Raw genomic sequence first — 12556 nt, 5'->3', positions numbered from 1 at the left:
ATCCAGTGGCAGCAGACATTAAATCAACACCACCAGCAAACCAGCAGGCCTTCCAAGCAATTCAAAAGCAGCGGGACTATTTCCATGACCGCGGTCACCGAAATGACAGAAAAATAGTTGAGGTGATTTCAAAACAATCGCAAAAAAAAAAAGAAATAAAAAGAGGAATAGATCCATGGCAGGCTCAGGCATATGCGGCAAAAATCATGAAAATAATAATCTCCAGGGCTGTAGTAGCATGGGCTATACTGGAACCTAATAACACATACATATACATATGTGGGAAAAATCAAAGATCTGTGGGGAAAACAACTACAAAGCTGATGAGCATACTGCACCACTGGTATCCATGTTCGTTTGAACTCAAAATACATTCACCGAAACAAAACCACAGCCATCATTTGAAGACAATACAGAAAAAAATATTTTCATCCTAACAATGCTCCCACAAGAATGGGACCGTCTGAGTTCAGACTCCAAGACTATGAATGGCAATGCCTTCGCACTATCAACTTCCATGTCAGAACTGAGAACAGAGACCTCAAAACGGAGTACTCGTATCATGTATACAGTATACACAACATAATTTCAAGCTCAGGCATACGGGACAAACAGAAAATCGCGATATAGTCTCCAGGATTTGCTTGTTATAGCATTGCATAGATTGGAACCAACGGCATACACATGTAGCCTCAGGATTGCACTCATTTTACAATCTAAAAGAAATGAACAGCATACAGCATCGCTAAATTTCAATTCAGTTCAAACTCTCACAACATAACATACAATGAAAAACCAAATACGGACACTATTTGCAGATAATACAAGCAAAACAAACTTTTAAATTAGTACAATTACCAAAGGGATGGAACCATCAAACTTGGTCTTCAAGTATCAGTGTGCTTGTTGTAGAAGCGTGACTAGGACTTCTCTGAGAGGAAACCTTATTTCTCTCCGTCGGTTTCAGACATTTTGCAATGCCACTTGACAAAAGAACTACAATCACAAGGTATACCACAACACCGAGTACTAGAGCATACACATAGACTGAAGTCCTGAATTTTCTGCAACTTCCAGCAGCAAAAGCTGCCATGAGGGCCAGCAGGTCCAGTATCATGATCAAATGCAATACTTCAAGTGGCACAGTCTTCTTCCGGGCAGATTTGTTCAACAGAAACATGACTACGACAATAGAAGCCATGAATGAGATAGAGTTGAAGCAGAAGAATATTTCGTAGCGCAGAGGATTAATATCAAGAAGAACAGGATTGCCTGCCAAATGTCCTTTGTTATCAGACCACAATTTACCAGGTGGTTTTAGGCCAGGATTGCCTTCCACATGGCCTTCATCATCGTCAGACCAGAAACCACCAGGTGGGTTGAGACCAGCTTGATACGTGATGGAGGCAGCTAAAACTGCAAGCAGCATCAAATACTTGTGCCTCTTTCGAACTTTTTTCTCAGGACTATCTGAGCTTTCTTTCTGTTGAGAAGTAGTTCCATGCCAGGCCTCATCCTTTCCAAAAAGCAGCTGAAGCAGACGTTCTATAAATTGTCCAGTCGGTCCTCTGAGACTATCTTGTGTTGAGGAGAGAAGAAGCACTTGAATCACAAGGGCAATCAGAACTGCAACAGCAATGATGATGAGATAAATAGATTCTCTTGCTTTCCTACAGCTTCCTGCAGAATAGGCAATCAAGAGGCTAACCAAGCCCACCACCAAACACACTCTTAGTGCATAGGACTTGATACCATGCTCGCAGGATTCCTTGTTCACAAGTAATATTGTGACAACTACAGATGCCACGAATGAGAGTGAGTTTGAGTAGTAGAAAACATCATAACGCTTAAAATTGTTGTGCTGAAGGATTGGGTCTCCTGGTTTACCACTCACCGCCTCGTCATCAGACCATACACCTCCTGGAGGATTCATGCCAGCTTGGTATGTGACTGTTGCAGCTAGAATAGCAAGCATCAATAGTAGATTACGCCTCTGCTCCCAGTTCTTGTCATCAGCATCACCCCTCTGGTTCAGCCCAAGCTCACAATCATTACCATTAGCATCACTTCTTTGGTTGTTCCCATTCGAAGGCTTTGTCCATATATATCTGCAGGATAAATTCTCAATCTTATGTGCAACAAACTTTTTGCACCCTTCAGGGATTACATGTATTGCTATCAGAACATGAACAGCAACATAAGCCAGCACAAGGCACACCAACAGCCAGATGTATATGGAACTCTTTCTGTTCCTACAGCTCCCCATAACATAAGACCCTGTCAGAGCAAGAAGATCCACTATCATTGTTATCGGCAGTGCATATCGTTTTATGACCTTGTTGCTCATCCTCTTATTCAGGAGCATAATAATCATGACAAGGGATGCAACAAAGGCGATAGCATTTAAATAGAAGAATGCAATATAGCGTCGATGGTGAGTGTCCTCAAGGATGGGATCACCAGGTAAATGATAGGGACGATGATGAGTGTTCTTAGGGATGGGAACACCAGTTGAATTATTGTTCTCTCTTTGGGACCAGAAACCACCTGGTGGATTTAAACCTGATTGATACGTCAGGGATACTGCAATAATGGCTAGAAGAAGAAGATATGTTCGGGACTTCTTCAGATGTTCATCAGTTGGGTTGGAACCAGCATTTACATTGCTGGCATTTTGTCTGGGAGCTACTTCATGCATGCCAATGTTGCCATTCTCAATAGGTCTAGAGACATTATTGGTTTCGGAACTCTCTATCTCAATTGCTTCCAAAGTCTCCTCAGAAGTTTTTTCCTCTTCCTTGAAACTGTTGGTGGCTCCATTATAGTTATTGGATGCAATGTCGGACAAGCACTCCACGGCTGTGGATTCTTGATCATCAGTAGAGAAAGATTGCCTGATCATACTTTGAACTCTATGGTTATCTACCAATTGATGCTCATGATTAGACATACCAGCCACAGTTATGGGAGTTTTAAGATCATCCACCAATGAAGATTGTTCCTCCATATTTGCATCTTGCATGTTTTCTGCAGGTTGACAATCAGAGTTAGACATATTGGTATTAGTATTTTTACCTTACTAAAATCTCATAAAGGATTACCTGTTTCAGTTTCAGACATAGCCTCGTTTGCAACTGAATTTGGGTCTGTAGACTGACCTTCCAGGTTGCACGTGACATTGCTGCTATGCTTGTCATTCACAAATGCATGCTCTGAGCTGGACACAACCCCAGTGTCTGTAGGTTGTTGTTTGCCTGGACTCTGCTGCTCCCCAGGGGAGTCACCCTCTTTAATATTTGGATCTTGCTGATGGTATTGAAGCTGGTATTCTGGTACCCTAGCAATTTCTGGTTCTGCTGCATCTTTTATGCAATCTGCAGTTTGCTGATTACTTGCAATAGAATTCTCTCCCTCTGGATTTCTTGATCTCTTGCTGCCAAAATTCAATGAAACGACCCGGCCAAATTTATCCATGTACCACATAATATCTGGTTTGATCTTTCCAAACCAGCCTGATACAGATCTGTTAACAAAAGTCCCAGCTAAAACTGCAAAGCAGATCCATACTACAACAGCAATCAAAATAACACAGACAGATGTCGCCACACTCCTACAGCTTCCTGCAGCATATGCTCCAACCAGGCCAAATACGTCGACAACGACACATACAATCACTGCTTTGGATCTGATGCCATGCCCACTCAGTTCTGGGCTCAGAAGCAGTATGATTGTGACCAAAGACGCAACAAAGGAAGTTGAGTTGCAAATAACAAAAGTATTATATCGAGCAGGGTTTTTACTGCGAAGCATAGATGTAGCTGGAATTTTTATCACCGTCTTCAGCCCAAAAACCACCCGGTGGACTCAACCCTGCTTGGTATGTCACAGTTGCAGCGAAAGTCACAAGCATCAAAATGAACTTGCGAGCTTCCTCTAGATCTTTCTCATGGGAGTTGTTCCTTTCACTCCTATGAACATCACACCTGGATAGAATCCAATCTTGCACAGACACTGCCATATCTTTCAGCCATTTTGGAACAAATCTTTTCTCCGAAACAAATTTTGGAACAACTCTCATAAATAGTAGGATATGGATCATAATATATGAAAACAGAAAAGACCAGAATCCAGATGTAAATGGATGACTTTACTGCCCTGTAGCTTCCAGCAGCATAGGCCCCCATTAGGCTAAACAGGTCCAGAATCATGGTAAGTTGCATTGAGCGGAGCCATAAACTTCTGCCTTGTCACATTTTACTCAGAAGCAAGATGATTAGGACAAGAGATGCAGCAAAGGCTGTTGCATTGCAGTAGAAGAATACATCATACCGTGGGAAGAACAGAGCCCGAAGGACAGGGTCACCCGCGTCATGTCCAGAATGCCCATCTTTGTGTTGTTCGACCAGAACCCTCCAGGTGGAGTTAATCCAGCATTGTATGTAACACTAACAGCTAGGATACCAAGAAGCAGCAGATACTTCCGCAGTCTCCACAGGAGCTCAAAATCTACGGTGACTCTGGATTCATGGCTAGGGGCTAGCAAATTCCTCCTGGTGGATGAACTATCAATGGATTCTTGCCTGGTGTTGTCGGTGACCATGGCAGGCTCCCCTGTGGTGCCTCCATGTGTGGTGCTGTCTTCACTGTGATTGTTACCTGCTTCCCGAGTAGCAGCGGTGCTGGCCATATGGCTGCTTGCTCTCCAACAAAGGTTGTTAACCTCGGCCTCTCAGGTGAAATTGCCCTCTAACCATGCATCGGAAGAAGAGAGCAAGGGATTCTTGGCTTAGAGAAGATATATCTGGAATAAGGAGAAATTCAAGGACGGTTCTGAACATAAAGCGAGGAAAAACTGGCAGCTGGCCAAGGAAGACGAAGACTTGGTGAGGTCAATGCCCCAAGCGAAGACGACCGGGTCTCTTTTTTTTTTTTTTTTTTTTTTGCAATTGGGTCTCTTTTTTTTTGAGAAAATTTATGATTGACCTCCTAGAAACGTAAATTTATCTTTGGATCCTGGGGTCGGCGTCAGAACTTATAGCTGTGAGGTAACACGTCTCGGCGCCATAGATCTTGACTCTGAGGTGCCTGGTCGTGCACAGCAGGGCATCTTAGATGACGTTGACATGTCCGGTACCTCGGAAGCACAGATCTTGGCTCCGAGCTCCGTGGATCTCGACTCTGAGCTCAAAGTCATGGATCCTGACGTCGAGCATGGTCACCATGTATGCATCTTAGCCGCTCTTCTTAACCCATGATCTAGACATGCTGTATATATGGCCTATATAAAGACGCATAAAACAATCACAAGCACGGTGAAAATCAACAGGGGAGTTAAAAAATTACGGCCTGCTGCAGTGAGCTGCTTCCAGCCCTTGACTAGCCAGCGCACTGCTCCACACGTCGTCGTCGCCGGCGAAGCCGTCCTGAAGGCTCATGGCGTCCTCGGGTAGCGGATCGAACGGCTCGTACTTGGCCCCAAGATGCCACGTTGACGGTAGGACCAGATCCCCGGCGTCCGGCGGCAAACCCAGCGAGTCGTAGCAGCGCGGGTCCACGCTGAACGCACCAAGCGCCTCCTCCGCACACGCGTCGTCGGCGGGGCACCGTGGCGGGGCGGCGCTTGGCTCCGCACTCGCCGTCGTCTCGGACAGCTCGCCAAACCCGCCGTCTTGCGTCGTGAACGGCTGATGATGATCCCGCGGTGGGACGACGATGAGGCTCCACTGTTTTTCTATACGTTAAACAGTCGGTCACCTACCGTTTAGCTATTATTCGGACAAAACGTTCCATTAAATAGGCTAAACGGTCAATTAAACGGAGTAAACGGGTAATTAAACGGAAACGGCGCACCACTGTGTAGCATTTACATGGTGTGTAAACGGGCTAAACGACCGTTTAGGCGAACAGTGCGAGGCTCACGTCACCCGACGACAACCCACTCGAGGTGTCGAGCAATTCCGGCACGACGACGGCGGTGCACCGCTCGATTATATATTCTCTCATTGACTGCACCTCATGTAAATTTTATAAAGGAGGAATATATTAAAGAAATAAATAACAATAGCAATTACCTATGTTCACAAGCATATGAAGAAACGACTACCTCCATTTATTCCCTCAGTGAACATACATTAGGCAGTCCTCACCATGCATGCATTTTGGTCACTCTTCTTTTCGTTCATCGTATCCTTTCAGTGGTGCCTCTTTAGTGAAATCACTTTTGCTCTCAACTACGAACCTCTCATAAAGGGCTTTCTTAAACAAATCAGGACCAAGAGAACCCTCCAACACAATGAAAGTTCCCTTCTCCTTTTCTCTCCCTCTGGACGACCCTCAAAACATTGGTACTGCAACAAAAGAAAATAATGGCCCCGTTCGCTTCACTGAAAAAGCCGAAACATTGTTCCAGCTGATTTGTTGTAAGAGAAAAACAATGTTCCGACTGAAAAAATACGAATTATAAGAGAAACGAACTGGGCCACTAGTTGGAAAGTAAGTAGCAATGCATCTAACATTGCGTATATATAGGCGGATGCAGGTTTAGTTGCTGTTTCAATGTGTTACAACTGGTCACAAGAAGCCTAATTTAACTGGTCACAAGAATCCATGCTCGGCATCAGGATCCATGGCTCCGAGCTCGGAGCCGAGATCCACAGCTCCGAGGTACCGGCCATGTCAACGCCACCTGGGATGCCCTGCTGTGCACGACTAGGTATCTCGGAGCCAAGATCTGTGGCGCCGATACGTGTTACCTCAGAACCATGAGTCCTGGCGCCGACCACAGAGTCCAAAGATAAATTTACGTCTCTCGGGGGACCAGACCTAAATTTTCTTAAAAAAATTCAAATTATAAAAAATTGGGCGAAGACAACAAGTTAAAGACCCGTTGAAGGCTCAATGGATTTCTTTCAAAAAAAAAATCTTTTAAGAAAATAAGGCTAAATGACCCCACAGACGACAACTTCCAGATGAATTATTAGAGCATGCATGCGTGACTTTTCAAGATAGTGTGGGGGCCCAGTCAACTCTGAGAGTCCATACTGGCTGGAGCTCAGATCAGGGACAGTAAAGTGTATGCCCAAAGTCTTTTTTTCTCTCCCAAAAACAGAAAGATAAACCCTACTGCTTCAGTCCCAGAAAAACTCCAATTCTAGGACAGAGAGTATCGTTTACTCCATAAAAGGGTAACATTTAGCAGCCACATACACACCCTAGTGACTGGATTTGATTGCTTGTTCTATTAGAGTTGTCTATAAATAAATAAGCACTTTGTTAGGCCAATACTGTAGTCCTCATATAGTAAACATGGAATGTATTGAAGGAATTAGGAGCAATCAGCATGATCGATGAGGACATCTCAGACTGGACAACACACTCAGTAGACCCCACCTCAATGCCCACGTTATGTGTAACTAAAGCTATCAGCTGGTGCTCTTGGCATATTAAAAGCCCAATGCAGCTGTGTCAACCAATAAGCTGTTGGTAAGCTGTACCTTTGTTTAATCACGACTCGATTGGTATCCAAATTGTTAATTACTTACGGTGGAGCTTGAACATCGAGTATCGTAAAAAATGACATCCCAAGCTCCGGTCAGTAGTGAAGTCATGAGGTACGTTCAGATTCAACAAAAACTCATGCCCAATTGCTAATAGCATATTGAGCTTGGTTTAGTTATGAAATGAATTGATGCAAAGATACGCAAAAGAAAAGTTGCTAGAATTTTTAATACCTGCGGATGACCGGAAGCGCCGAAATGGAATCTGCGGATAGCGACAACGCAAAGCATTATGCGGACCTCCCCCAATTTTTCCAAGACAACCTCCAGTTCACAGTTCACACCACCGGTAATCTGGCACTGCGCAATGCACCGAGTCACTGGGTGATGATCGAAGTTGCCTTCCCCCGTTACTGGCACTGGCAGCCTCCAATTGCAAGCATATTTCGCTCACCTCCGCGAGGCCAAGAAAAGATCCAGTTCACACCACTGGTGATCTGGCACTGCACCGTGCACGAGTCACGGGAATTATGGTTGAAATCGCCTTCCCCTGTTGTTCTTGGCAGCCTCGGATGTCCCGTCGCACGTGCACCCGCCAAGGCCGCGGACGGGGCCCGTACAGGCATTGCCACGAACACCTGAAGGGCACGGCCGGGGTGAGCGCCGCTGTGAGAAGGTTACGAGGCTGTCTCCAACACGAGATTACTGTGATACCCAAATCTAAAATTGATCTTTAGAAGAATACCTATAGCCTATAACAATATATATAAGACTTATTTTGGATATCAGGAGAGGCATAACCTAAATATGAGTATTCTCTCTTTTGAAGATCCATTTACAGAAAGAGTTGTCTTTTGAGTTGTGTTGTTGAAAAAAATAAAAATAAATATTGAATCTTTTACTTGTAACGCTATGAATGTATGTTGTATTTTAGGTCACGGAAGAGCCGGCCAAACGGTAAGGCGCCTCAGCCCTCAGCCACCCCCAGCAAATTGGGGACCGCATTGAAGGGTGAAGGCCAGCTTGTTGGGCGAGTCCGGTTAGGGTCCCGTCGACATCGAGCTGCAGCCTGTTCAACAGGCTATAAACGATCGTGGATTATTTACTGCTGACTGATTTAGTGTGAGAGAAAAATACTATTCCAGCTTATAATCTATGATCGTATACGAACAAGCGAACATGCTGCTAACATGCTGCTGGACTTTTATCTGAGCATGTTTCCTGCCGCTGCTGTAAGTGCCCAGAACATCTGTCGAGCATTGCCAAATACGCGCTTGCTTTGCTAAGGGTTCTAAAATGCAATGCTAAGGGTAGAGGTGGGAGTGAATTTTGTATAATCTAAAATCTAAAATTCATTTCTAGCTGTTTTGATATATTTGGATAGAATCTATCTAGATTTTGAATATCCGTCATTATTCTATCTACTAAATCCAAAATACATTATTAACTTAAAAAAAAGTACTCCCTCCATCTACAGAAGAATGCAATTCTCGTATTTTGAGAAGTCAAACGTCTTAAACTTTGATGACTAAAATTATATGAAAAGATACTAACACTCATGAGACAAAAATAAGTATAATTAGATTAGTTATAGAATAATTTTTTATAATATATTTATTTAGAGACATAAATGCTAATGCTATTTACTATAAATTTGATCAAACTTGAGCTAGTGGCATGCTTCTCATAATTACATTCTTTTATGGACAGAGTATCCCTTTGTCTTAAAATAAAAGACTCTCTGGTCTCATCAACTGGTCCTACTTAAAGGGGTGTTCGGATCCGGTGACTAAAATTTAGGAGGTGTCACGTGATGGTGTCGTATGAGATGTTCGGATACTAATAAAAAATAAATTATAGAATCCATCAGTACTCCACGAGGCGAATTATTAAGCCTAATTAACCAGTCATTAGCACATGTTTACTGTAGCATCACATTATCAAATCATGGACTAATTAGGCTTAAAAGATTCGTCTCGCAAATTAGTCGTAAACTATGTAATTAGTCTATATTTAATACTCCATGTATATGTTCAAACATTCGATAAGACAACGACTAAAATTTAGGAGAAGAAACCAATCACCGTGTCACTGGCCACGTAACGGTGCTTCATTTTCATAAAGAGCTGCAGCGGCAAGCATCATGTCAGAATAGCAATTAATTCACTCAACCAGGCCACATCTCCTCAAAGTCACCTACAAGTGGGCTACATTTTTTCTCCCAAGACAGACATCGATGCATAAGGGCCTATTTAGTTCTTAAAATTTTTTGCGCAGTACCTATCACATCATATCAAATCTTGCGGCACATGCATGGAGTACTAAATGTAGACGAAAAAAAACTAATTGCACAGTTGGATGAGAAATCGCGAGACGAAACTTTCAAACCTAATTAGTTCATAATTAGACACTAATTACCAGATACAAACGAAACTGCTACAGTAGCCAAAACCTAAAAAAATTTGGATCTAAACACGCCCTAAACTTTGCTCAATGCTAGATTTTACAATGCTTCAATTCCATCCTGCTGTGTGTGGGCATCAATGCTCAAACAAAAGAAGGGGTCTGAAGCATCAGTAAAAATAGCACAATGTGGATAGCACTATGTAAAAAAGTTGATTACAGATTTTTAGAGAAAGTCGGCCTAGCTGGGTTTGACATACGAACCAACCTGGAAATCTTGTTTAGCTAGGTTTGCAACACGGCCTAGCCGTTTTTGTCTGGCTAGAGTTTGTTGTTTTTAATTAATAATTTCATTTGATAAATTTTAAAGTTTATTCACCCCCTCTAGACATAGTCTTAGTCCTTTTAATTGTTATCAGAGCAAGGACTCACATCTAAGAGACCAACGCCTTGTTCGCTTACACTTATCAGCTATGAAACAGTGTGATCCACAAAAATAGTGCAAGATTTTGGGAGTGTTTGAGACTGCTCCACAAACTCCACCGTAAAGTAGATCCACAAAAAAACTAGAGTTTGTAGAGCACATCTTTAGGTGCTCTCACAACTCTAACATTTTTCCTCGAACAGAGTGCGTAGAGCTGAAACCGTTTGGCTAAAAATATAGAGTGAAGCTAAAAAACGCGGAGCGAAGCAATCCCAAACATCCCCTTAGTTAAGTCATTACATGCTGTATTTTGTGACTTGGATCAATTAGATCAGCTCTATTAGTGTAAGATTTTGATTTATTTTCTTTGTCAGCGGCTCTTGTTTTGAGAAATGAAGATATTGTTTTCTCGTTCCTTGTCAGGTCTATGAACTTCTCCATGGGTTCTGCAGAGGCTTCAACAAATATTGTGGAGTCCTCCAAGCTACAATCACTACTACAGACAAACTTTTCAGAGACGGTTGCTTAGTCCGACTCTACCTCTACATCTTTAGAATGAACAATTTCTAGAGACAATTATCCAACTATCTCTAGAATTGATTTATAGAGAAGGTGAAAGCTCTAGTTTGGTTTTGGTTAATTGATAAAACCCTAAGTGCTAACCTAGTTTATCAAAGTGATTATGAGATAGATAGCACTACTCCAGGTGATGAAGCAATGGCGAAGATCATGACGATGGTGATGGCATGATGATGATCAAATGCTTGAACTTGGAAAAGAAGAAAGAGAAAAACAAAAGGCTCAAGGCAAAGGTATAAATAGTAGGAGCCATTTTGTTTCGGTGATCAAGACACGTAGCGAGTGTCATCACATTTAGGTTAGATAGCCTTACTATTAAGAGGACTGAAACTCGTATTGAAATGCGGTTATCAAAGTGCCACTAGATGCTCTAACTCATTGCATATGCATTTAGGATCTAGTGGAAGTGCTAATACCCTTGAAAATATTTGTGAAAATATGCTAACATATGTGCACAAGGTGATACACTTGGCGGCTGGCACATTTGAGCAAGGGTTAGAAACTTCACCGGCGCCCTATACAGAAAAGATAGGGGTTCACATAGTGACCGGACGCTGGTGGTGCAGTGACCGAACGGTAAGGTCTAGCGTCCGGTCAGTGATAGCAGAAAGCACACTGTCTCGATCTTGTGACCGGACGCTGGAGTGTAAACTGACCGGACGCTCATGGTCTGAGTCCGGTTAGTGCAGACGTACGGTGATGTGAGACGCATAGAGGAAACATTGAGTGACCGGACGCAGGGTGTGTCCGGTCGAGCGTCATGAAATGTCGCGTTTGGAACCTTATTGAAAACGACCGGACGCTGAGATACAGCGTCCGGTCACTTTCTAACTGACGCGTCCGATCATCACTTGATCGTTGAAATCAGGCGATCGGCGTTTGAAGTCGATGACACATGGTGCACATCGCACGACCAGACGCTGAGGTCCAGCGTCCGGTCAATATGACCGGACCGTCCGGTCGGCCCGTGTTCAGTGCAGTGAGGAGCCCAACGGCTCTATTTCGTGGAGGCTTCTATTTAAGCCCCATGGCCAGTTCAAGCTCACTCTCTTGGCCATTTACATTGGCATAGTAACCTTGTGAGCTTAGCCAAAACCCTCCCATTCATCTCCATCATTGATTCATCATCTTTGTGAGATTGGGAGAGAATCCAAGTGCATTGCTTGAGTGATTGAATCTAGGTACCTTCCCCGACGGAGCGCCGACAGGTAACTCTAGTGGATTGCTCGTGTCATTGAGTTACCTCACTTGTGGGTAGGTTCTTGCGGTGTCCAATCGTGTGGACGAGGTTTGTGCAACACCTCTTAGCCGCTGAACCACCAAGTGTTGGTCGACATAACGAGGACGTAGCGTGTTGGCAAGCACATGAACCTCGGGAGAAAATCGGTTGTCTCTTGCCATTTGGCATTCTCTCGGTGATTGATTTCATATTCATCTTGTGATTGGTTCATCCCTCTACATGGCGGTATAATCACCCTACTCACTCTTTTACATTCTTGCAAACTAGTTGTGGCAAGCTCTTTAGTGTAATTAGAATTGAGAGCTTGATTTGTTATTTAAGTTCATCTAGTGGAGCTCTTTAGTGTAGCAAGATTGAGAGCTCTTAGTGAGTAGTATCATAGCAAGTTGTGTGTCTAGTAATCATTACAACTAG

At 43.3% G+C, this 12556-nt stretch overlaps 1 pseudogene; it reads right to left on the bottom strand.

Moving 5' to 3' along the window:
- Positions 1–622: 622 nt before the first annotated feature.
- LOC136528238 (uncharacterized) lies at positions 623–4847 on the bottom strand (annotated as a pseudogene).
- Positions 4848–12556: the final 7709 nt, after the last annotated feature.

Source organism: Miscanthus floridulus, chromosome 19 (assembly GCF_019320115.1).
Source record: "Miscanthus floridulus cultivar M001 chromosome 19, ASM1932011v1, whole genome shotgun sequence".
Classification (NCBI taxonomy): Eukaryota; Viridiplantae; Streptophyta; class Magnoliopsida; order Poales; family Poaceae; genus Miscanthus; species Miscanthus floridulus.
The sequence above is the reverse complement of the archived record's forward strand: the minus strand, read 5'-3'. Positions and strand labels throughout refer to the sequence as shown.